The following is a 22,419-nucleotide window of genomic DNA, read 5'->3' as shown; positions in this document are numbered from 1 at the left end:
GTGGTTAAGTGGTGAGAGGAGGTTAGAGGAATAGCAGGTGTTAGCTGGTTAGCAGAGGTTAGCTGATTAGCAGTAGTTTGGTGGTCAAGTAGTTATTTATTAAAGAGTAGAAAGAGTTTTTATTAAAGAGTATGATTAAAGAGTACGATCCCTTTTATTTATCCAGAAACATCACTATATATCAGTACCAGACTCCATTGTCAAAAACAGTAATTTTACATTTTACAGAGCAGAACACAGGAGCTGCTAGAATACCACTGCCTCTGTTTGTTGGTTTGTTTGTGTTATTGTGTGGTACTTTTACTCAAGTAAAAGATCTGAATACCTCTTCCACCACTGAAAGTCTGATTGAGACAGTTGTGAATAAGCCGTAGAATTCCTGCTTTTGTCAGTGGAGTCTGGTATTGAAAAAACAGCAGTTCCAGTGATGAGGCCCGGGTTAAAAAATACTGGAGTTATTCCTTGAGAGAGACAAAAATTTTAATTTTAGAGCACCAAGATGAATTTTTGGTCAGATGTTGTGGATGCGTGCCGTCCTTATTATCTGATCTTCACTCCTGTTACCTGCTCAGTTTCACACTCCCAGCCTCGGAGTGCAGTATTTAAAGACGCTCTCAGATTTCCAAATGAAATCAGGGTAAATTGAGACCACCGTACTTCCCAGACTGCAGAGTTCCTGGAATCTCCTCTTCTTGCTGCAGGATTAATTGATATGCCAATATGGCCGAGGTCCTAACGTGATCTGTTTAATTCAGTCTCTGGCAGATCGAGAAGATTTGATTGCTGATAGAGATTCATTCAGAGGCAGTCCCAGTTAATTTGATTTGCTCTGGCTCTAAAGGAGGTTTTTTTTTTTTAAAAAAAAGGCTGTTTCTGACTTGAAAGCTTCACTGCTCATAAAACTCACTGATACATGACTACAGACGCTAAAACATCAGACATTATGTAAGTGAATTTCCGACGTTACCACCATTTAAAAGTCTTAAAACCTAAAAATTCTTCAGTGTCTTACAGCTGCTTGATATATTCATTAAATTCCAGTACAAACACACCCGATTACTCTTAATAAAGTATTGATATTGAATGTACCAAGATCCAGGAAAGCCATGATGAACAATTGGAAGTCATACCGCTAAATATTGATCTCTGAACCTTTTCTGAGGAAAGATGTGGTTACTCTTAAGATTTATGACACTCGCTTAGTTTGAATTGTTTACTACGAATGATTATTTTGGGGATTTTAAAGAACTGTCAGTTGATTTTGCGTTTTGTGAATCGATTCAGATGTGGTTAGTAGTTTTCAAGAGAAAATTAAGGATAGATTAGTCACATACCCTTCTTTGATGTTTTTTAGTTTTCCAACCAGTGTTTGTGACAGATATATTTTTATTTTTTCATTTTTAGTGTTTTAGATTTTTTAAAACAACAATGGCAAAATTAGATGTTTTTTAAAAGATCGTAAACTAAATGACTTTGGATTTCGGTCGTGTAAAACAAGCTAGTCAAGAGACAACACCTTTGGCTTCTGGAACTGGTGATCAGATTTTTTCGCTTTCTTTTTTTCCCTAATATTTAAAAGACTAAGATTAAAGGGTTAGCAACACATGTTCTTTTCTTCAGTGTCTTACAGCTGCTTGATATATTCATTAAATTCCAGTACAAGCAACTGCAGTTTTTTTTGTTGTATAATGAAAATTACTGAATGTAACACAATTTTGGGTTAGCTAGCATGTTCAATGAAAGAATCAAAGTTTTACTCACAAATAAAAATGTTATTTTAAAAATTTGTATTAGTTTGAGCGCATGTCTGTTTATTACAAAACAAAATGTTTATGTTTGTACACAATGGAGTTTCGTGATATCCTTATTATGATATATTTTCCTATATCAGTATACAATATTGTGGACGTTTTGATTGTGTTTTCAGACTTGGTTTCACTATCGTTACACCTCCATTAATCACAGCCCTCGAGCAACTGATGTGTAGAAAGAATTCTCAGCCAAAAACTTGATATAAATAAAACCTTACTGTATACTGCATTAAAAATGACCACAGTGTTCAGTGTAATCAGATTTTCTGATAGCAAAAGGTCCTATGAAGTATATTCTCCAAAAACACACAGGTTCCAGTGTTTGCCCTGAATGTTAGAGGAAACTGAAGATCTCATATGATGATAAAGATGGCTGCCTTATAGTGCTGGCATGTAATAGAAACTGTAGATGTTTATCCTCTCAAGTCGTCGTCCTTTTCAAAATGTATTTACCGGTTTATTTTCAGGACAATAGAATATATCATCCTTCTTTTGTAAATCATATTTTTGCCAATTAACAGCTTCATCTAAATCCTATTTCCTTACACAGTCAATAGGAGCAGCACCAGAGCTTTTTATTTATTTAACATGTATCACATGTTGGATACATGGACAACAAGCCTCAACTCTACCTCAGCCCTGTTAGTGTGTTAACTGCTGTAAATATGCAGTGGTAAATCTCCCGGTTTCATGATGCTTTCCTTGGTTTTCCAAAGTTTTAAATACAGAATAACAGATGGTTTGAATAGAACTGCTTCACAGTGGAAGAAGTTAACTTTATTTTAAGATAAATTAGGTAATTTATGCTTAATGTTGTTCCTTAATTCTATCAGTAATCATTCTTGGAAATAAGTGTTTATTGGTTAGAAGCATCTTGTTTTGATTGAGTGTCGTGAGTAAAATCTTCTGTCCCCTAAAGACAACCAACGTCTTATAAATTTCAATATAAACTTACAAAGCATTAAACTGTTTTTCTGTGAGTAAACAAAAGTCAAATTATCAGGGATTAAAATCACAGCAGTGTCTTCAGAGGCCTGAAGCCTCAGGGTAAACTGTGACCGTGTCTCCATGATGCTCAGACCTGAAGGCATTTCACTGAGCTCACTACAGTTGCGTGACAGAGCTCCATAAATTGTATGGTATATAGTAATTACATGGTCCACTGCTTCAGTCTGCAGCTGCTGGACGCTCGCCATTGCTTCCCCTGCAGTTGCAGTCACATGATGTGTATATGGCCCGCTGTCTTCTTCCTGTCCTCTCCTCTCTGTCCCCTCTGACTGACCTTTGTGTCTTTAGTCACGTCTCTGGATGTATGTTACATTTAATTAAGCCTGTCCACTTTAGGTAACTGAATAGATGTGCAGCAACAGAAGAAAATAACATGCGTCATAAGTTTCTAAATGCTTACATTTTTAATAAGAACACACAAAAGCTACTTATAAAGACAAAAAAAAACCAGACCAAAATTCATGAAAATAGCTGTGACTGTTGGTTTAGACCTTCTTTTTAGATGTATATTTAGGGAATGAGATCATCACATCTCCTGAATATTAAATGTGATAGACCTTTTTGCTTTTTTATTCAAGATCTTTTATTTTTCACTCCGGACTCCATTCATAAAAACATGAATTTATTTTAGGAGCTGCTGGAATACCACTACCTCTATCTGTTAGTGTGTTTGTGTTATTGTGTGGTACTTTTAGTTAAGTATCTGATTACTTCTTCCGTGAAAGTCACACAAACACAAACGCATAAAAAGACAATGTTGTCATTGTGGGACTTTCAGGTGTGGAAGAATCCATTCAGATCCTTCTCTTAAGTAGAAGTACCACACAATAACAAAAAACAAACTAACAGATGGAGGCAGCAGTAGATTAGCAACATCCGTGTTCTGAAGGTAAAATTGCTGCTTTTGTCAATGGAGTCTGGTGGCTTTGAAGAAGGTGATAAAACGGCTGTTTCTGGTGATATAAAAAGGACTGTGTGCAGTTATATGAGTTGTTGGTGTTGGATATCAAAGCTTTTTTAGATCCTGTTACTTGCTGATATTTTGTGCCTCTGGTATGCAACATTTCCTATCACAGTGCTTTTAAATGCCTCTTCTGAGCCGTGACACAACAAAACAAGCCCCCAACTCCGATGACTCTAACTCACTTCTGTTTTTTTGTTTTTTTTAAATGGCAGATCATCAAGCTAGTTCAGTTTTCCAGAGTTGTTGTGGATGCCGCTCTGGCTCATCGTCACATTGCTGTGCTGAGCAGATGTGTTTTTTCAGCACAAGTAAACTCAAGTGGTGTTGCGTAAACAGCGCCATATGCCCTGTGAATGCTGCTGATCCCTTCCTGTGGTGGCGTTTGGCAGTCTGCTTGCTGCCTCATTGAGACATTTAGACTGTCTATCAAAAGAGGAAGCAGCAGGAAATATCCAGCCCAAAATATCTATTAAAACCACTTCCAAGATATTCCTGAAATCCTCAACGGAATACACGAAAAATAAAAATGGCCTCATCCAGATATTTAGCAATTTGATCCAAGGGAGGAATCAGCTACTAAAAGGATTAGGTTTGAGTTTTTCCTGCGCTTCCCGTACTCTACCTCGTCTCAGTTTTCCTGCTGTCACGGTAAAGTCCGTTCATCAGATCCAGCTGCTGCTTGTAAGAAACATTTTCATTGGTCATGTTTCATTCTCAGGTTTTAGGATCCAGAACCAGAAAACCTGTTTTCACAGGGAGAGCACAGGGTTTTAATCCCTTCTCTCTATTTTCTTGTGGGGGGTTTTGACAGTCCTGAATGACTCAGATGGCATGAATAATTGTCTTTGCTTTGAAAAGTCCAGTAAGCGTTTGATAATCTCTGACTTGAAATCATGGGTGTCCAAACACATTTTATTTCGTCTGACGTCAAAATCAGTATTTGGATGCTTTGAATTTTTTCTAGAATTATTATTATTATATATGTATAACCACAAAAATCCCAGTTAGCCAATGAAATAAGAAACAATTATTGGACAAGCTTCGGTGTATTATTAAAAGAGTGGTGGAGGAATGAGTCCTAAAATCATTAGCATGTTAGCACTTCCTGTTCCTTCGTCCCCCAGTCAGTGTGTTTCTGGTTAAATGTCTGAAATAAGGTCTGTGGTTTTAACACAAGTTCAAGACATTTTCAGGTTATATTCTCCGACATAAAATGGGTCAGTAAATCCCCCACTCCTGATGTTTGAAGCTTTTACGTGTCTTAAAAAAGGCAGTTGCTAACGAGTGTCTAAATGAGACTACAGAGGTTGTCGGGGACGTTAACATGAAAACCCATCTACTCACCAGTCCACCTTTACAGCCTCGTTGTGTTTCTACTCACACTCTTTCAAACTCTCACTAACTTTCTAAGAAGAAAGGCTTTTGTAGAAGAGCTCAGAGCTAAATGAAATGACCAGTTGGAAGCTTAGTGGTGGAGACGTTGACGTCATGTGACCGTGGTGTAGTTGGTTTATAACCTAACATTAGTGAGACAAACTAAAACAGCAGAGTGCACATCAAATTAATGTTTCCAAAAGTTGGTTTCTGCTGATTTAGGTAGTTCTCATCACTTTGATTTATCTTCAAGTCACGTACATACATCTACATACTCTCGACAACATCGTATGAACAGACTCGCTTCAGGTCAAATTCACAGCAGGTGTACACTAACAAAAAGACACACACAGTGTATACTGTTACTTGTGTAGCGGGGAGATTTTTCCTGTGAGCATTTGTGTTCATCCACGGCTGACTGGTGAATCACATACAGCTTGTAGAGCCATCACAAGGCTGTCGCCGTCGACTGGGACCTTGTAGATGGATATTGAGTCGTCCACAGTGTGGAAATGTCACAGAAAAGTCATTACAGTCTGGCACTCATACATCTCCACTGTGTTTCATGCTTCACTGATGACGTGCGTGTGTGTGTGTGTGTGAAAGACACAAGATGCAAGGTGTATGCGATTGTGTGTGTCTGTCTGTAGTTGTATGTGTGTGATATCCAGGTGTGCTATTTTAATTCCTGTATAACGTGTCTCAAATCAAATCCAGGTTATCCTGATCATTTCATATCTGTAAGCCCTATATGTTTTATTTTATTAGTTTTGTGAAGTTAAAGATTTTTTTTTTAAATCACATTTTCAATCTGTGTGTAATATTTGGCAAAAACTGCAAAAAACAAATGTTAAATAAAATCTCTAGGAGGAGTTTGTTCAAATACAACGTCCCCTAATAGCAAAAAAAGAAAGGGAAAAAAAAGGGGTTTTAAAAATTTCCACGAGGCACTATAGAGTAATTTTGCATGGCCCATGCACAAGACTACTGAAATACATACATTTTCCCACCACTCAGTGCTCAGGCTCTAATAAAAGTGGTTAAAATGGATAAAAACACACAAATGAAAAAGCAGAATACAGTAAAATGGTTTCAGTAAGTAAAATAAAATAAGAAAATAAACAAAAAATAAAAACGAAAACAAACCGTTAAGAGAGGGTTAAAAAAAACTTCTAAACTTCTTTTATCATCACTACAAAGCCAGTGTTAGCATTAACAGCTGTTAGCTTAGCCTAGAGAGGACGTTGCGAGTTCAGCATCAGACTTTATTCCTTTACTCACCAAGATCTGTCTGCAGTGGTGGAAAGTAACACCAGTGTTTTTCTTCTAGTTCTATCACCTCTTCTACTGAAGTTAGCATGCTAACGATCTAGCCTGTCTCATCACTTTTTGATAGTGACTCACTTCGGCATCCAGACTGCCTTAAAGAAATAGCATATTACAGAGGGCATAAAAAAAGAAACTCGAAAATGGTTAAAATTTTTCAAGACAGTAAGTAAAACACTAAAATCAAAAAAATAACACAGTAATAAACACATCTAAAAATCAGTTCTTTATAAAAAAAAAAGGATAGACAGTAGAACAACAACAGTAGAAAACAGCAGAGAATGCAAAACTGTGATAAATAATAGGAGATAAAATGTTTTAAACTGGCAACTGGTAATTACCATCTGGCACCAGGAGCAGTGAATCAGCTGAAGTTTCATCTGTGAAATCTAAAAGACAAACACTTAAAACATTTAATGATGTAAATGTAAACAGCGCTCCACCCTCGTTCAGACTCTGATGTTTCCTGGTGAATTACTTGGTGGAGCAGTTGCTGGGAACTGACGTCTGGTTTGTACGACAGCCATTTAATTAGCAGAGGTCGAGAATCAAACGGCCGATAATCAGTTATTTTGTCTGGTTTATTATCGGAGCCCCACGTCAGATTTAATAACTGGATCTGTGGAGCTGCTGCTGCTCTTTATGTTCGGGCTGTGGCACTCCAATTATCTTTCCTTCGGAGCTGGGCAGCTTTCTCATCATGTCGGTGTCGCTGGGTCTCCACAACACTCTGTGATAACACAACAACCAGGCTGAGTGATGCTGTACGCAGATCCCTGAACACAACATAAGATTAGACCCATGTGGCTGTGTGGCGCCCCCTGTTGGATCACATTTACCCCACAACCAGCCCCCCTTAAGATTCCTAAGGGATTTACAAAGGTGTAAAGTTATTAAATACTTTAATTCATTCACCTCATGGTTGTAGGTACTAGTAGATACAGTTTGCATTCATCATGAGATACTGCAAGTTTCGCCAAAGACTGCGTTTTCCTTCCCTTACTATTATTTAACTGAGAAAAACAAGCTGCCTTCGAGCTGCCGTAGAAGCATAGTAGCTTTGGTTTGGTAATTTGCTTGGTTTGATGCTGCAGATCTTTGTTGTTTTACTTCCTGTTAGTTCAACTTTAAAGGTTTTGTTTAAGACAGTGGTTGTTGAACAATAATTTCTTCTTGGGGGTCCCTGGGATTATATTGGCAAGGAAATAAAAAAATCAGCTATGGAAAATTATCTTAGGTTATAAATCAAAATCAGTTGGGAACCAGTTGATACGATTTCTAGAAAACAAGTAGTTTTCATTGTAAAAGGTGCTTATTCTGTATATTTTGAATGTAGAGAGTCCTGTCAGTATGTCAGATTTGACTCTGTGCTCTATCTTCTGTATCTTTATTTTTGTTGGCAGCGAACAGATGAACTGAGATACGCTGAGAGTAATCTAAAACCTTAAACTGCTGAAGGTTGCAGAGCTCTCTGAGGATTTATGAAGAGAGATCTCCAGCTAAATCCTCCCCCTCCAGCTCCCTCTGTCGATAAAGGGCTTAGACAGGTAATTGTGGCTCGGCGCTCGTGGTCCGTATCACCTACCCCCTCCCTCCCCCAATGGACGCCCACCACCAGCTTCAGTTTCCTCAGCTCTCCTGCATATAAACTCTACCCCTGAGACTGAGGCTTGGTTTTCAGGGGGCTGGTTCAGATGGTTGAGTTTCACAACCCTCTTGAAGCTGATTTAAGAAAATACGAGCATCAATAAATAAGGAAGAGTTGTTTTTATGGCTGTTGGGTGTTGGTGGTGTCTGTGGATTCGGGGTTTGTTTTTGGACGTCAAATTGATGATTGATGTCTTCGTCTTCCGCCTCTTCAGAAATTCATCGTCCGGAGGCGGAGAGGAGGACGGAGGCTGGGTGGAGGTGGGAGAACAGACTTTATATTGGGCTCATTTGTCACCTTATGGCCTGACCAGCCTCCTTTCTCACCATCTACATCCTCCCCTCTATCCATCCATCCTTCCCTGCTTCCCATCCTCCTTCTTCCAACTCCCTGTGGGTCTCATATCTTTTTCCCTCCTTTGCAACCTCCTCCTTTTCCATCCTCCATCCCTTCTTTCTCTTTCCCATCCTTTGCACTTTGTCCCATCATCCTTCCTTCCATCTCTACCTTTCTTCTTCCTTTTCTCCTCCTTCCTTTCTTTCGGTCTCTGCTTTAATGCCTCACGTTCTCTTCTCTTTTTTCTCTCTCTTCTTACTGTTTCTCTCCACCCCCCCGGTTGATTTCTCCCTTGCAGTGGCTGTAATTCGCTCAGAAATGGATGGCCCAGCACTGCAATCACCCCTACCCCCCACCCCCATCCCCTTCCCTGCTGTTTTTTGATGGATCTCCCGGCTCGGCTGTTGGAGTCATTCTTTGAGCTGCTCGGCATTAGCTACCCCTTGGTGGCAAACTGATGAAACAGCCAGCTGGAGAGAGGGGACCTTCTGTTTTAATGTGTTTCTAAAGGTCCTAGATGTCATCGGATGGACTCTGGGGGTCCACATTTATAAGCTCTAGACCCCACTGGTACTGAGTTAAGACCCCTGCAGACCGTGGTGATAGGCATGGACTCAACAAGTTGCTGGAAACTTTTAAAATTTATGGTCCCTGCTGTCCTCATCTTCCAGTTCGTGTAGTTTTTTTTAAAGAAATGCAGCACTTAGTTTTGCTGTGTCCTTACGGCGCTCTGTTGGGTTTAATTATGGGGTCATCCAAGAGAACTGTCCTGCTCCAGAAACCATGCTGAGATGATGATGGATTTGAAGTTGAGATGATTTTGACGGGCCTCTTTCTGCTGTTAAAGTTGAGTAAAACTTTTTTTTAAACATTTTTTTTGGCTGCACTGCAACAGTGGGAGCCAGCCCTAGAAACAGTGATGAAGCCATTCGTTGACCGGCTGTTGGACTTTTCCCATTGGCTGTCGCTCTGTCAAAATGATTTGGCATGGATAGTGTCTATAATCCAAGAGTGTAACTAATTTCTGTTCGTCCACCAAGACACTTTAATCGCTGGTGACAGGTGTTTGCAGAGTTCTGCCTCCCTGCTGAGAACTGCATGCCCATCGTACATTGGAAACTGACAACGCCATCAGCAGCCCGGCAGGAGAGACACAATTTTGCACATTCAGCCATACACTAGATTTGACTAGATTTCACTAGATTGAATGCAAACATTTCTTTTTGACCAATTTTTTCCCTATTCTCATCCAAAACTTAGATGTTGAAGTCATTTCACTCTGCAAACAATATGGTCATTGTTTACCCGGGTGGTCCATAATCTGTAGTCTTCTCCATACGTACTATATTGTGGTATGTTATTATCATTTTTGGCTGGATAGTTAGGTTTCTATATATTTTTGTTTGTAGAATCTGAATTTTATAATTAAATATAAGCACAATAAGGGGTTTTGAACCGTGGTTCAGCCAGGGCCTTTCCTGTGCTTGTGTTGGTTCCCTCCTGCCTCATGCCGAATGTGAGATTTGACCCTGATTTTCAGTAGCTCTCAATATACTTACTAACGTTGTCACAAAATAGGACAAAGCAAAAAATAAAGGTATAATAATGACGATATTGTGGCTCTCGGTCTTTTGAGCTGTAAGACTACATCAGGGAGCTCAAAAAATAGACTCGTGTTGACCATATTTTTCTAGGTGAATCTTAGTAGTGGACTAATTGATCACATCAGCAGATCAGTCATATTTGTGGAACCAAACTGTAACAAACTCCTCAAAGACTTGGATTCTTGATGGGCAGTCTGTACCTTTCAGTTCTTTGGTGGTGAAAATCATCTTCACACCATCTTAGGCTCTGCAGAAACACAAAGGTGTATCATTCACACCCAGAAAATGTTCGACGGGACAACTGAAATCCCAGTTCTAAACCTCTGTACAGCCATTAGGCCTGTCCTGTTTTTGATTTTGAAATGTTTGCAGTGCAGTATTCATTGAATTTGTTGGTGTATCCACATATCACAATGAATCAGGAAGACGTTTCAAGGGCATCCAAAAGCAGAAACCCCTGAAAACACTCATCTTTTGTTGAAGAAAGAAATTCAATACTCTACAACTCCAACATGTTTTGGCCTCTGTCACACTGAAACACATTAAGAAATAAAAGGTTTTCAGTGTGCTTTTTCTCATCTTCAAGAGTCCTTGAACTTTTTTCCTTAAGCCCAAACTTGAAACCTTGAACTAAAATATCAGTATTTTCTATTGAGTCCTGAATCAACACAGTGGTTCAAAGAAACATCCCTTTTGTCTGTTTGCAATGACAAGTTTTCGGATGTGCGTCAACATCTCATACCTTCCCACCTGAGCACTTGAATTTCTCCTGACACCCTCCTCCTCCTCCTCTTCCTCCCTCCTTCGCCTCCCTTCGTTCTCCTCCTCCCTCCATCTAGGAAATGTGAAACCTGGGATTTCATCTGATTCAGTTTCCATTTCCTTCTTTTGTCTACCCCTACATGAATATTTAAATGAGAACTACTGAGCTTCCACCCGCCTTCGCAACAAATCCACTATCTGCCGTTGGATCATAATTCAATTTGAACAGAACACATTTATCACAAGGCACAGAGTGTTTTCTGGTCGTTGGTTAAATGTTTATAAGGCAGTGCCACAGGGAAGGTGAATGTGCTCAAGACGACAATATCTGATACCCTCTAATCCATCTGAAATCGCTCTACTATATGAAAAATGGGAAATGTCAGTGAATAACCTCTGTCTGAGGCTCAAAGTGGAACAGACTTGTCTTTACCCCAGAATAAGATACTGTAGTTGTGTTAAAATAACACAAAAGTAAAGAATCTGATATAATTGTGAACTTAAAATTCAGATGTGACGCTGAAGAGCGATCTCCCTCAGTGGACAACCAGCTGAGCAGTAGGAGCCATGGGTGGAAAAAGGCAATTAGAAAAGACGAGGCAAAGTCTATTTATACTGTATATTACATATTTGATACATGGAAGCAATTTAATGTGTTTTGCATAAACCATTTAAAGAAACATTAAGTAGGAGACACTACAGAAAACATTAAACTAAAATTAAAAAGGATAGAAATGGTTTTATGAGGAAATGAAAAAGTTTAAAAACAGACAAACATGAGGTAGATCTGAATCCTTGAGGTTCAGACCTCAAGGTGGAGACTAAGTAAATTTTAAATCTGGATTTTATCTCAGTATCTCAGGGAGGTTTGTTCCAGCTCTGTGGTCAATAGTTCTAGAGTTCTAGAGATCACGATACAAATGTCCTCAGTGTTGTATCGCTATACCAGAGGACAGAACCATAAGAACTATATGTGTGTTAAGATGTGAAAGAGAGATCATGGTAATGTTGGCTCCAAGAGATGACGTGTGAACAGCGGTTTCCTCCATCAAAGCTAGGGCTGGACCATGTGGAAAAACATCTTTCAGGCTGTGTCCGTTAGATGTTTTCTTCAGTAATGCTGTGAGTTTCCGTTAACCTTACGTGGTTGTAACTCTGTTCCAGCCTTGGATTCGGTGCAACACTTCTCATTATCATTGGTTTTTCACGTTGTCTGTCAAAACTTGTCAACCCTTGACTGACCAGTACAGCCCCAATAAGTCAATGCTAAAAATGACCCCTGAAAACAGTTAAAGCTGCTTTTTTTTTTTTTTTTTTTACATGATTGTACGCCGTGTAATAATAATAAATGATTATAGTTAAAACCAAGTAAAAACCTCTGATGCATTGTAAGCACATAATAGTAGGGTTGCTATGGGGTGAAAATTTCTGGAAACTTTTTAGAAACTTTCCATGGGAAGTTAACTAATACAAATTAAAAAAATTAAAATGAAAATTTTTGACTTTGATTTATTTGTGAGGGATTAAAAAAAAGTAAAATCATTTTCTTTCAAGCCTCTTTCTGCATTTTTCCTCTCAATCCTTTCAGATCTCATTTAGCAACTAGCTAGCTGCTGTATAAACTCATTTAGATTTTTTTTTTTTTGCTGGTTAATTTTCATATTAGAGAAAAAATATACTGAGCCCAGTAACACGATCCAAAGTGACTTGACTGGATTTAGTCCATGGGCTCAGAAATGATCTGTGCAGGGTAGAAATTCAACTGAATTTGCATTAAATTTGGTTGTTTTAACCAAGATTATTAAAGTATGATATTGAAATTTCTTGTTGTAGGCTAACTTGCAGTTTTGCAAATTTCGAGTGTATTCCTATTAATTCCTGTTACTTCCATTTAAATGTTTATAACCCTTCATAATAGCAAAGACTTATAATAAAACTGATAAATAGCAATATGTTGGTCAGAAGCAATGATAAAGAAAAAATAGGATCTAGGTTAATGATGAATGCAGTTATATTTCAAACAACTCTGTCTTTCTTGAGCTGCCAGTGTTTTTATTCCAACTGTGATAATTTTAAACACAGTGCTACTGCAGAGGAGCTTCAATTTACCCTCTGTCCATAAATGTGAGATATAAAAGAGACCTTGAAGAGTTTTTGTCTTTTGTTTCCTCGCTGAGAAATCTCAATGAAGACCTGCTGAACCTGACTAGAACTCCAGGCCTGCAGAGAGAGTGAACAAAAAAACAGATTTTTAAGCAGAATAAATTTAGATATCCGTCTGGCCGGGGACCGAAGCGGAGCGACGGACAGCGGGAGGAGGGAGGACGGGGGGCTGTAAATTTATGGGTCATCATCTGTTTTTTTCAAGGTTCAAAAGCGGGACGTGGTAATGCAAGTCAATGAGCCCACCAGCCATTCAGAGCCATGATTTTCAAAGCAAGCAAACACTTTGGCCATTTGCAAAACGCATAAATAACAGGGTTTTTTGTGAGTTTCACTGATATTCATGTATAAATGTGTAAATGTAACAGGCTCAGACTCACAGCCTTGGATCATTAGACTCTCAGCCATCACTTTGATGGTTTAAAGTGATGAAGTTAGACTTTCTCCTGTAACTCTGGAGTCGTGATTCTTCATCTTTACTGCTCCGCTGTGGCTCTGACAGCAACAGCGGCCATTTTGGAGATAGATGTGGGGAGTGGGATTGTTGTTTTTGTGGTCCTGTGTGGGTTAAGTCTGGGAACTTTAGTCTGGGTCAGGTTTATTTGTATGGACATAAGACACAACAGTGTGTCAGTGGGTTTTGTTTTTGGAAACTATTTTGAATTATTTTAGAGGCAAAACTTTGGCTTTAATGCTGCATTCATGGTCATAATGGAAAAGTTGGAAGATGGACATTCACCGTGACTCAAAACACAACTTTTATTATTTCTTCCCTTCCTTCAAACATTTTCCTCCACACTGCTTCACATCACTCTCCTGCAATCTTGTGACTTCACAGATTCGACTTAATTTATTTCTCATCTTCAAGGACGCCGTCGCATCCACACATCCAACCTCCCCCCGAAAAACATGAACCAAAGAAGGACGTAGTGAGAGTGATGTTGTCAGGGCCTTGGACTGACAGTGTGAAGGGAGAACGACACTCTTACAGCTTCTTTCATCTGCTTGTCAAAGGCCGGGGAATTAATCAGGAGGGCTGAGGACACTCTTTAATCTTGTAGATTACGCTCCTCACAGATGGTTTAGGTGCAGATTAAAGTACACAGGTGAGATTCACTGCAGTGCAGTCTGTATGTAGGTGTTTGTGTCAGCATCTAGACTGATTTAATGTAGGTTCCCTGCATAGAAATACAATATTTGCATTCCTTAAAGCCAACATGTTTGACATGTAAGATCCTTTTTGTTTAACCAGAAACATCACTATATATCAGTACCAGACTCCATTGACAAAAACAGCAATTTTATGGAGCAGAGCACAGGAGCTGCTAGTGTGTTTGTGTTACTGTGTGGTACTTTTACTTAAATAAAGTATCTGATTACTTCTTCCACCACTGATAGTCACAAACTAACAGATGGAAGCAGTGGTATTCCAGCAGCTCCAGTGTTCTGCTTGGTAAAATTCCTGTTTTTGTCAATGGAGTCTGGTAGTGATGTGCTGTGGCCCTGAAGGTCAAAGCACGACAACATTTCAGAAAACACAATAACACAATAACATTTCAGAGAACACAACATCATATTAGAATAAGTGACATTTCAGAAAATACATTTCAAAAAACACAACATTTCTGAAAATATGACATGTCAAAAAACACATTTCAGAAAAAGACATTGCAGAAAACACAATATTTCACAAAACACAGCTAATTTTCTGAAAACGCCATTTTAGAAAACACAACATTTCATAAAACATATTTTACAAAATAATTCTGAAAACACAACAACATATCAGAAAACACGTTTTGAAAAATTAATATTTCCCAAAATAAAAATTTCTGAAAACGTCATTTCAGAAAACAATTCAGAAAATACAACATTTCAGAAAACACAGCAACATGTCATCATGTTTTGTGAAACGTCATTGTGTTTTGACCCTCAGGGCCATTGCAGTATAGCGATGTTTCTGGATAAACAAAGAGGATTTTACTCTTCAATAAAAAGCTCCATAAAGTTGTCAAACACTTAAAATAACAATCCGAGCCGCTGCGTTTCTTTTCCTTTGACCACACTCTCCAGCATCATTGATTGTGTGAAGTCATAGAAACTTTGAGACTCTCCTGGTTCCAGGTTTTGTCTCTGTCCGTCGTCTTTGTGCTGGATCACGTTTTCCTCTGAACACAGAGGCTGGTAACCCGAGCCGCTGCAGGCAGACAGGCCTCACATTAAACCCAGCGGCGTCTCATCTTCTCTGTCAGAGTGAGAGGTAAATCCCAGGTGCTGACAGATACACGGCTGAGACGGCGTCCCATTGGCCGAGCGTGAAGTCCGTCAGAGGGATGAAGTTTCTAAAAGAACCTGTGGCGAGGCGTGGAGAGGTGAAACTGCTGAGTCTCACCTGGTGAGGTAGAGCGGATACATGGACGACTTCTCTCACTTTTTGGGTGAAATTAACACCAACCCGACTCACTTTCAGCACTTTTACAAAATCGTACCTGTGCGACTCAAAGACTCCATGTCTGCGTGGTGAAGCTGTGACAGCCACAGTTTGGATTAATCATGCCGTCGTTCTGTGTCTACCTGAGACGGGGGATCCTGAGGAGGTACAGGCAGGTGCCTCGAACTGAGGCTGACGGAGCCTTCAGCTACAGCCGAGCCTCCAACAGACGAGGTCTGGTGAACTCTGGTAGGTCAGATACCGACCCTCTGTCTGATCACAGTGTTCACTAGAGCTCAGGCAAGTTTATATATACAGAGAGGCAGTTAAAATGTTTTTACATGAAGAAAAGACATCATTAAAATGACATTTAAAATGAATTAAAGTGTAATAAAATCAAATCGAGTAGACAAACAAACCCAAATAAAAACAAATCCATCATTTCCAGACAGAGCATCATTACAGTTTCACAAATAAAAGTAATAAATAAAATTACTTTCTCATTATAAAAGTACTTTCTTTTGTGTCTCTAGTGTTTTTGCTGTAGTTGAAGCAAAGTAAGAACTGCAGCACTTTTTTGACAACATTTAAAACAGGTAAAAATAAAGAAATATGGAGCCCCAGAGGAGACATGGAGGAAAAGAAACTCTGAAGGTAAAAAAAAAAAAAGTACTTTAGTGAGATCTCAAGAAACTTTCTCTCACATCTTTTTTTTCCCAACCTTCAGATTTTTTTTTCTCCTCCATGTCCCCTCCAGGCCTCTGTAGACACAGAGACACTATAGTGTGTGTCAGTGAATTCTTTTTACTTATTTATGCTTTATGGTTTTACATGTTTATATTCAACAAATATCAAAGTACTTATTTATCCTGAAACTGAATTAATATTTAACTATTGAGAAATTACTATTATTTTTTTTTTCATATTTCAACAAAAATGTTGTCGTTGATTTTTTAAAATCGATCAAAATCTGGCAACAGTACCAAAAAAATGTGTCACTCTGTCACTATCGAGTCTGATGCAAACCTTGTGTGATATTCTGTGATATTTTTTACATTTAATTATCTCTTAAACAACAGTTTTTTGAACTGATAGAACATAGTTCTCACTGAACAGTGTCATCAGCAGTTGGACAGCTATCATTTCTTTTTTTAAATTCATTACAGATTTTCAGCATTTGTTGTTGAACCTTTAGGTTTTTATGCGGCCGTTTGATCGTTGTTGACCACGAGGAAGTGTCAGAGAAACTGGTCACTGATGAATTACTCATCAGGTTTCCTTTCCAGGAACTTTCTGTGCTGTGTCTCAGATTAAACCTTCAAAGAAAACACATGCGCAGGACCGCCACTTATTACTGTCTTTTAGTTTTTTTTGCATTTTAGATTCAGTTCCCGCAACAAAACATCAGCTCCTTCCCTCAGTTTTTGTGTGTGTATGTTGTTTTCTCAGTAGTTTTCCACTTAGTGTATTTATTCAGGGTTTTGTGTGTTCGGTGGTCATCCAGGTCTCCTCTGTGCGAATCAATAAGGAATAAAGATTATGTTAGTACTCTGCTCAGGTGCAGCAGTCTGCTTCTCCTTGATGAAAAATCTCACAAACACAAATGTGCAACTCGAATGAAAACACATGTTATCAAGCCTCATAGATACACTAAAGATAGAAATACTGTGTATAAATTTGCTTGTATTCTCTTAGATATCTAAAAAACTTGTGTGAATCTCCTCTTTTGGTGCATTTTTCCACTGAAAGCAGATGTTTTGCTTATACATTTTTATTAATTTCTCCCTCAGCAGTTGCAGCAGGATGATGGATTTGATGCTGTGTAATGGCCTCTTCTCAGCCAGCTGAATTTTGTTGCGTTGCGTTGTGTTGTAATTTATCAGTCCATGTGACCACCATTGCCACAATCTCTCGATCTCTCTGCGCTGTGATTATGCAGCCGTCTCCGCAGATCTATAGCTCGGACGCTCAAGTTGATGCATTGCCTCTATTACAGTATTGAAGCCATGATGCTCTTAGCCAAAATGGGTTTTAATGTAATTTGGAGCTGCTGTCATTCATTTTCTGCCTCTACACAAACAAACAAATTGACCGTGGCTGAGTGGAGTCGACTCCGGAGCGAAGGAAATATATCTGGTTTTCAGTTTCAGCCAAGACTCAGGCTGCAACTGACTACAACTGTTTTCAGTATCTGTTTAGTTAGTGTTTGGTCCATGTATGGCTGTTAAGCTGAGGAATTTTGGAAATATTCAAAGCTGGAAACTTTTTATGGGACTTAACGGTAATATATGGGAATTTACAGGAAATCTGAAGTAATTTAAGCAAATTGTATATTACACAAAATAAATACGAACATTTTTGTTTTGTCAGAAGCAGACATGCAAATTTAAAAATTACACATGAGATTGTGATTTATTTGCGAGTAGAACTTTAATCGAACACATGAAAACATGGCTGTTGAATAAAATATTTGAGGAAAATGATGGAGGGATACACAGTGCAGGGTAGAAATTCAACTGAATTTACATTAAATCTGGTTGATAATGCTGCAAGATGTTGTTTTTTGACCTACATTTAAATTTCCTGTTATAGGCTAACCTACAATTTCACTAATTTCCACTTTATTCCTGTTAATTCCCATATATTTCTATTAATTCTGATGGAAAATCAGAGATTTTTGGAACCCTAGGTCCATGTCAGAAAACTGAGAAAGGTTTCCTGAACCAACAGAAATCTTTAAGATATTCAGTTTATGATGATGTAAAACAGAGAAAGCAGCAAATCCTGACAGTGTACAAAGACAGCTTCACATTCTTAAAAGTCTGTGTTCTATATATTAGTAAATATTAGGCCTTAAAACTTTTTTGGCTTTGACTGTACCAACCACGTTGCTACTCTTATTTATGGGGAAAGACCAAACAAACTACTTCTTCTAAAGGATAACTAGGGCTTGGTGCTAAAATTATCACAATAATAGAAAATTATGTTATAATTTTCCTTGGTAGAAATATAACAATGGTTGGTAAATGTTTGACATAATTTCCATGCTTAGATTGCATTAGCATGCACAGAAATGAATCATGAACCACCACTCACGTCGCAGGAATAGAAGTATTACAAGTACAAGTACATTAATTTCCCTGAGGGAGTCATCCCAAAGGGAAAGTCTAGGCTAAGTCTAATTATGTGTTTCTTATGTTCTGACCATAAAGATGAGTTTAAACCACATTTAACCATCGGGTTTCTCCAAATTTCACTCAGCAGCCTTTAAACTTAAGAAGAAATAATGATTTGACATTTATTGTGATATAATTTTTGTCCATATCATCAACAAATCCCATAAAAAGACCCTAAACTAATAATTTCTTTCAACACTTTCTGACTTCTCAGCTCTGTCTGTGGCTCTCTGCTTTAAGCCCATTGATTTCTACTGAAGACGTCAATCTTCTTAAATCTAAAAACATAATTCTGCTCACTGTAGTTTTTGTCAAACAAAACAAGGAAACAATGCATTAGTTGGGGACTATTTTCAGCGGCAGTAGTGAGTATGTGGGGCAGCAGATACCAGACTTATCCTTTAACCTTCTGATATCGGGAATCAGACCTGTAATCGTTTGGTTACCAGGTGGTCCTGTCTCATGTGGAAGCAGAGTTCACCTCCAGGCAGGAAGCGATTTTATTACGCATCCTCCATCAGACTCTCAGACCAAACTCTTGTTTAATCTCAATTCATTTTCACCCTGAGTGACTGTGGACGAGCAAATCAGAGGCAGAATAATGAGGATGGAAATAGAAAGCTGTCATATCACCTCCGTCTCTGCACAGCTCTGTCCTCAGGCCGATCCATCTGCTGTCCCTGAACGCACCACACAGGAGGAGCTGCAGCCTCCCAGGTGTTTTTGCTTCATCTTCAACGTCTACACACACACATGCTGGGCTCTTAGCATATGTGTGTGTGTGTGTTTGTGTGTGTTTGCATTCATGCACCATCACCCTCTCAAGTGTGAAGATTGTGAGTTGTAAATAAGGAGGTCAGGCCTCCATAATTGTGCTATAATTTGGCTTTAAATAAGATATTTTCAACCAAGTAACAGTGGGTTTAACTTGTCAGACCCTCATCTTTCTACAGATTTAGCGACTTTGGATCGATTCCCTCAGCAATTAGCAGCAGACTGGTAAAGTATGTGCAGATACATACTGCCTGCTTTACCAGATTTTCCATAATTTCTTGCCAAAATCCACTACCACCCACTGTCAAACAAAATAACTGTAGGAAGGTGTCGTTTTTAGCAAATGTGCGTCGGTGTTGGTGTGTGCTGAGGATCAAATCAAATCGTGGAGAGGCATTCAACAGGTTAAACATTGAGTGCAGGAGATAAACCCAAATGTCCAGGAACAAAGACCATACCTGTGCCTGAAAACCACAGAAAAACTAAACCAACTCAAGCTGATAATCAGTTTTCATCCTTCGTGCAGAGCCACAGCAGTTACCTCAGATAAACACCAACAAAAAATATATTTGAAGTTCTCTTTGTGTAGAAAACATATCCACAGTTGTGCTTTGAAATCAGACTTAAGCTACTGTGAGTAAAAAGGTGATAAATAAAAATGATGTCCTGTAGACTCCTGGGAACATTAAAGGCTTTGGAAGATATTTAATTCCAGTTCAAATTATAGCTCACATTACACACATTACATTACATTTATTCTTTGGCAGACGCCTTTATCCAAAGAGACTTAGAAGAAGAAAAAACACTAAGGCTTCAGTGCAGCAGGAGACATTGCAGTAAGCAAATAACTGTTAGGGATGGGTGATATTGCATGGTTTGCAATATACAGGACGAGTTACCTCAATAATCTGGAACTGTTGATGACGATCCATGGAGGAACACAGTGGCTGAGAAGGAGAATAAGCCTGAATCACTGAGATGTTAGAGGACAATGAACAGCAGAGTGACATGTGACCTTTTAGACTGATCGAAAATCAGATGCATTTTAGACAATCTGTAAAGAGTTTCATTGTACAAGAAGGGAGGCCTGCCAGGAGGGCAAGTAAAGGATATTAGTAAACGACGTCATCTGCTGATCAGTAGCTGCTTTGTTAAAACAAGAGTTGGCAATGCTGCACCACGTGATTTTAATTGATTTCCACAGACTTAGTTAGCTGTGAGAACAGAAATCGGTCGGGTTCAGCTAAATGGTTTTCTTAATCAGTTTGTATTTCTGTGAAAAGACTTGGAAGAACAGACCCTTCGGCTGACTAAAAGCAGCAGTGTCAACCTTCCAGAAATTCTACAGAATTCCAACAATGTTCCTTATAAGAGCAGAGATACTTCAGCAGAGGACTGAGACATATTTGCTGTTTCTAGGTTTTCAGTTTTACTTTAAAACCATGATGAGGAGCAGATGCAGCTGTTAAGAAACAGCTGATAAATCCTAGCTGTCTTCCATAGCTGTTATTTTCTAATACTTCTACCTGCTCCTCCTGTTGGTTTGGAAGTAAATTTGAAACCAAACAGATCTCTTTTTGGAGTATGCAGTGATCCATGTGTTCTTGTTGTTTTCATGTAAAGTGACACCGTGTTGTCAGATGAATCGCTTGCAGCCTCGTTGTCTTGTCTCACGTTTCAGTCACTTCCCTCATCTCGTCGGCTGCATGGCAGCAGCACCTGGAATAACCTGGAAAGACAATTTGAACTGTGAAACCCAGAGGTCCGGTCATTACACGAAACATTAGTCGCCGTTCATGTAAACGAGCTTTGAGAATTTTCCAGCGGTGGATGTCTCATGTCATCTGTCTGTTAAGGATCTCAGTCATCCAGGATGTGGTATTTCTAAGTATTTCTAAGGTCTTAGGACTGCATTGTAAGTTGCTGATACGTGGTGTCGTAGACCACCTCCTCTGTTTAGCGATGGTAGTTCCAATTTGATGTAGATGGATTCTTCCACTCCTCTTTCACACCATCTTTCCTCTTCAGCCAAAATGTTTACATCGTTGTCCTCAGATGAGAGTCCCTTGACCTTCAGATGTAGGTGGACTCCTGAGTCCTGGCCCAAGGAACTGTCTCTTCCTGCATTGTACCATACACCTATGAAGTCCATTTGTCGCTTGTTGCATTGATCTGCTCTACTTAAATTGGACAAATGCGGTGGTGTCCTTCTTGTTGACTGTCCAAATCTAAGTCACAGGAAGTAGTTTGTTCTGCACATCTCATCTTCAGATAAAACCAGAGGAAGGTCAGTAGACTCAGGACTTCACATTCAGAGCCTGAATTCCATTAAACCCAGCCGGTCACACTAATACTCACACTGCAGCTCCCTCGCCGCGCTCTGCCCTAATGTGGCAGGTAATTGCAGAATCCGTAATGAACGCTTTAACGCCACGGCTCAGGGAAAGGTTGCCTTGGCAACAGGTCGTTGATACAAGCCTCAGTGATTAATATCCACACTCCTGGGGGGAGGTGAAGGGGTGAGGGTGGGGGGTTGCTGTCAAACTCTGGCAAGTGTTAGCAGAGAAACTCTGCAGGTGTTGAGGTGACCTGACTTCACCTGAGAGGACTCTAGATAAGGTGAAGGGTGCTCTGGGAGCTCTGAAAACTGTCTGAACAAGGGCTCTTGGGAAATAAAGTCCACCACCTCTCTAATTTTCTAAGTCTGAGGAGGTAAAGGTTACTTTTACAGGTAACGATGATGAATGGAGCTTACGTAGAATCTATGGCTTTGCAAGAGAAGCCTACTCAACATGTTTTAACTCCTTAATACTTGGTGAACAGTGTTTAAACAGACTGTACCCTTGATTTTTCTTTTTATTAAAGAGATGTTGAATGTTTAACCTTCTATGTTCCCACAAATCCCCTCCAGACTTTTTAGGGAAAAAATTACAACTCACCAAAAAACTGTTTAATCTCTTTGTTTGGAGGCCTGCAAACCATTTAGATTTGTCATAATCTCATTCCTAACAGTCTCCTTCTCCACTATGACGTCTTTTTCAT

At 39.1% G+C, this 22,419-nt stretch overlaps 1 protein-coding gene across 3 annotated transcripts in view; it reads left to right on the top strand.

The window, feature by feature from the left end:
• efr3a (EFR3 homolog A (S. cerevisiae)) overlaps nucleotides 1-22,419 on the top strand; it is a 106,476-nt gene that overhangs the window by 14,689 nt on the left and 69,368 nt on the right. The gene's annotated exons all lie outside the window — the stretch shown is intronic.

This window comes from Lates calcarifer, linkage group LG4, assembly GCF_001640805.2.
Source record: "Lates calcarifer isolate ASB-BC8 linkage group LG4, TLL_Latcal_v3, whole genome shotgun sequence".
Taxonomy (NCBI): domain Eukaryota; kingdom Metazoa; phylum Chordata; class Actinopteri; family Centropomidae; genus Lates; species Lates calcarifer.
Note: the sequence above shows the minus strand (reverse complement) of the source record. Positions and strands in the feature narration are given on the sequence as shown.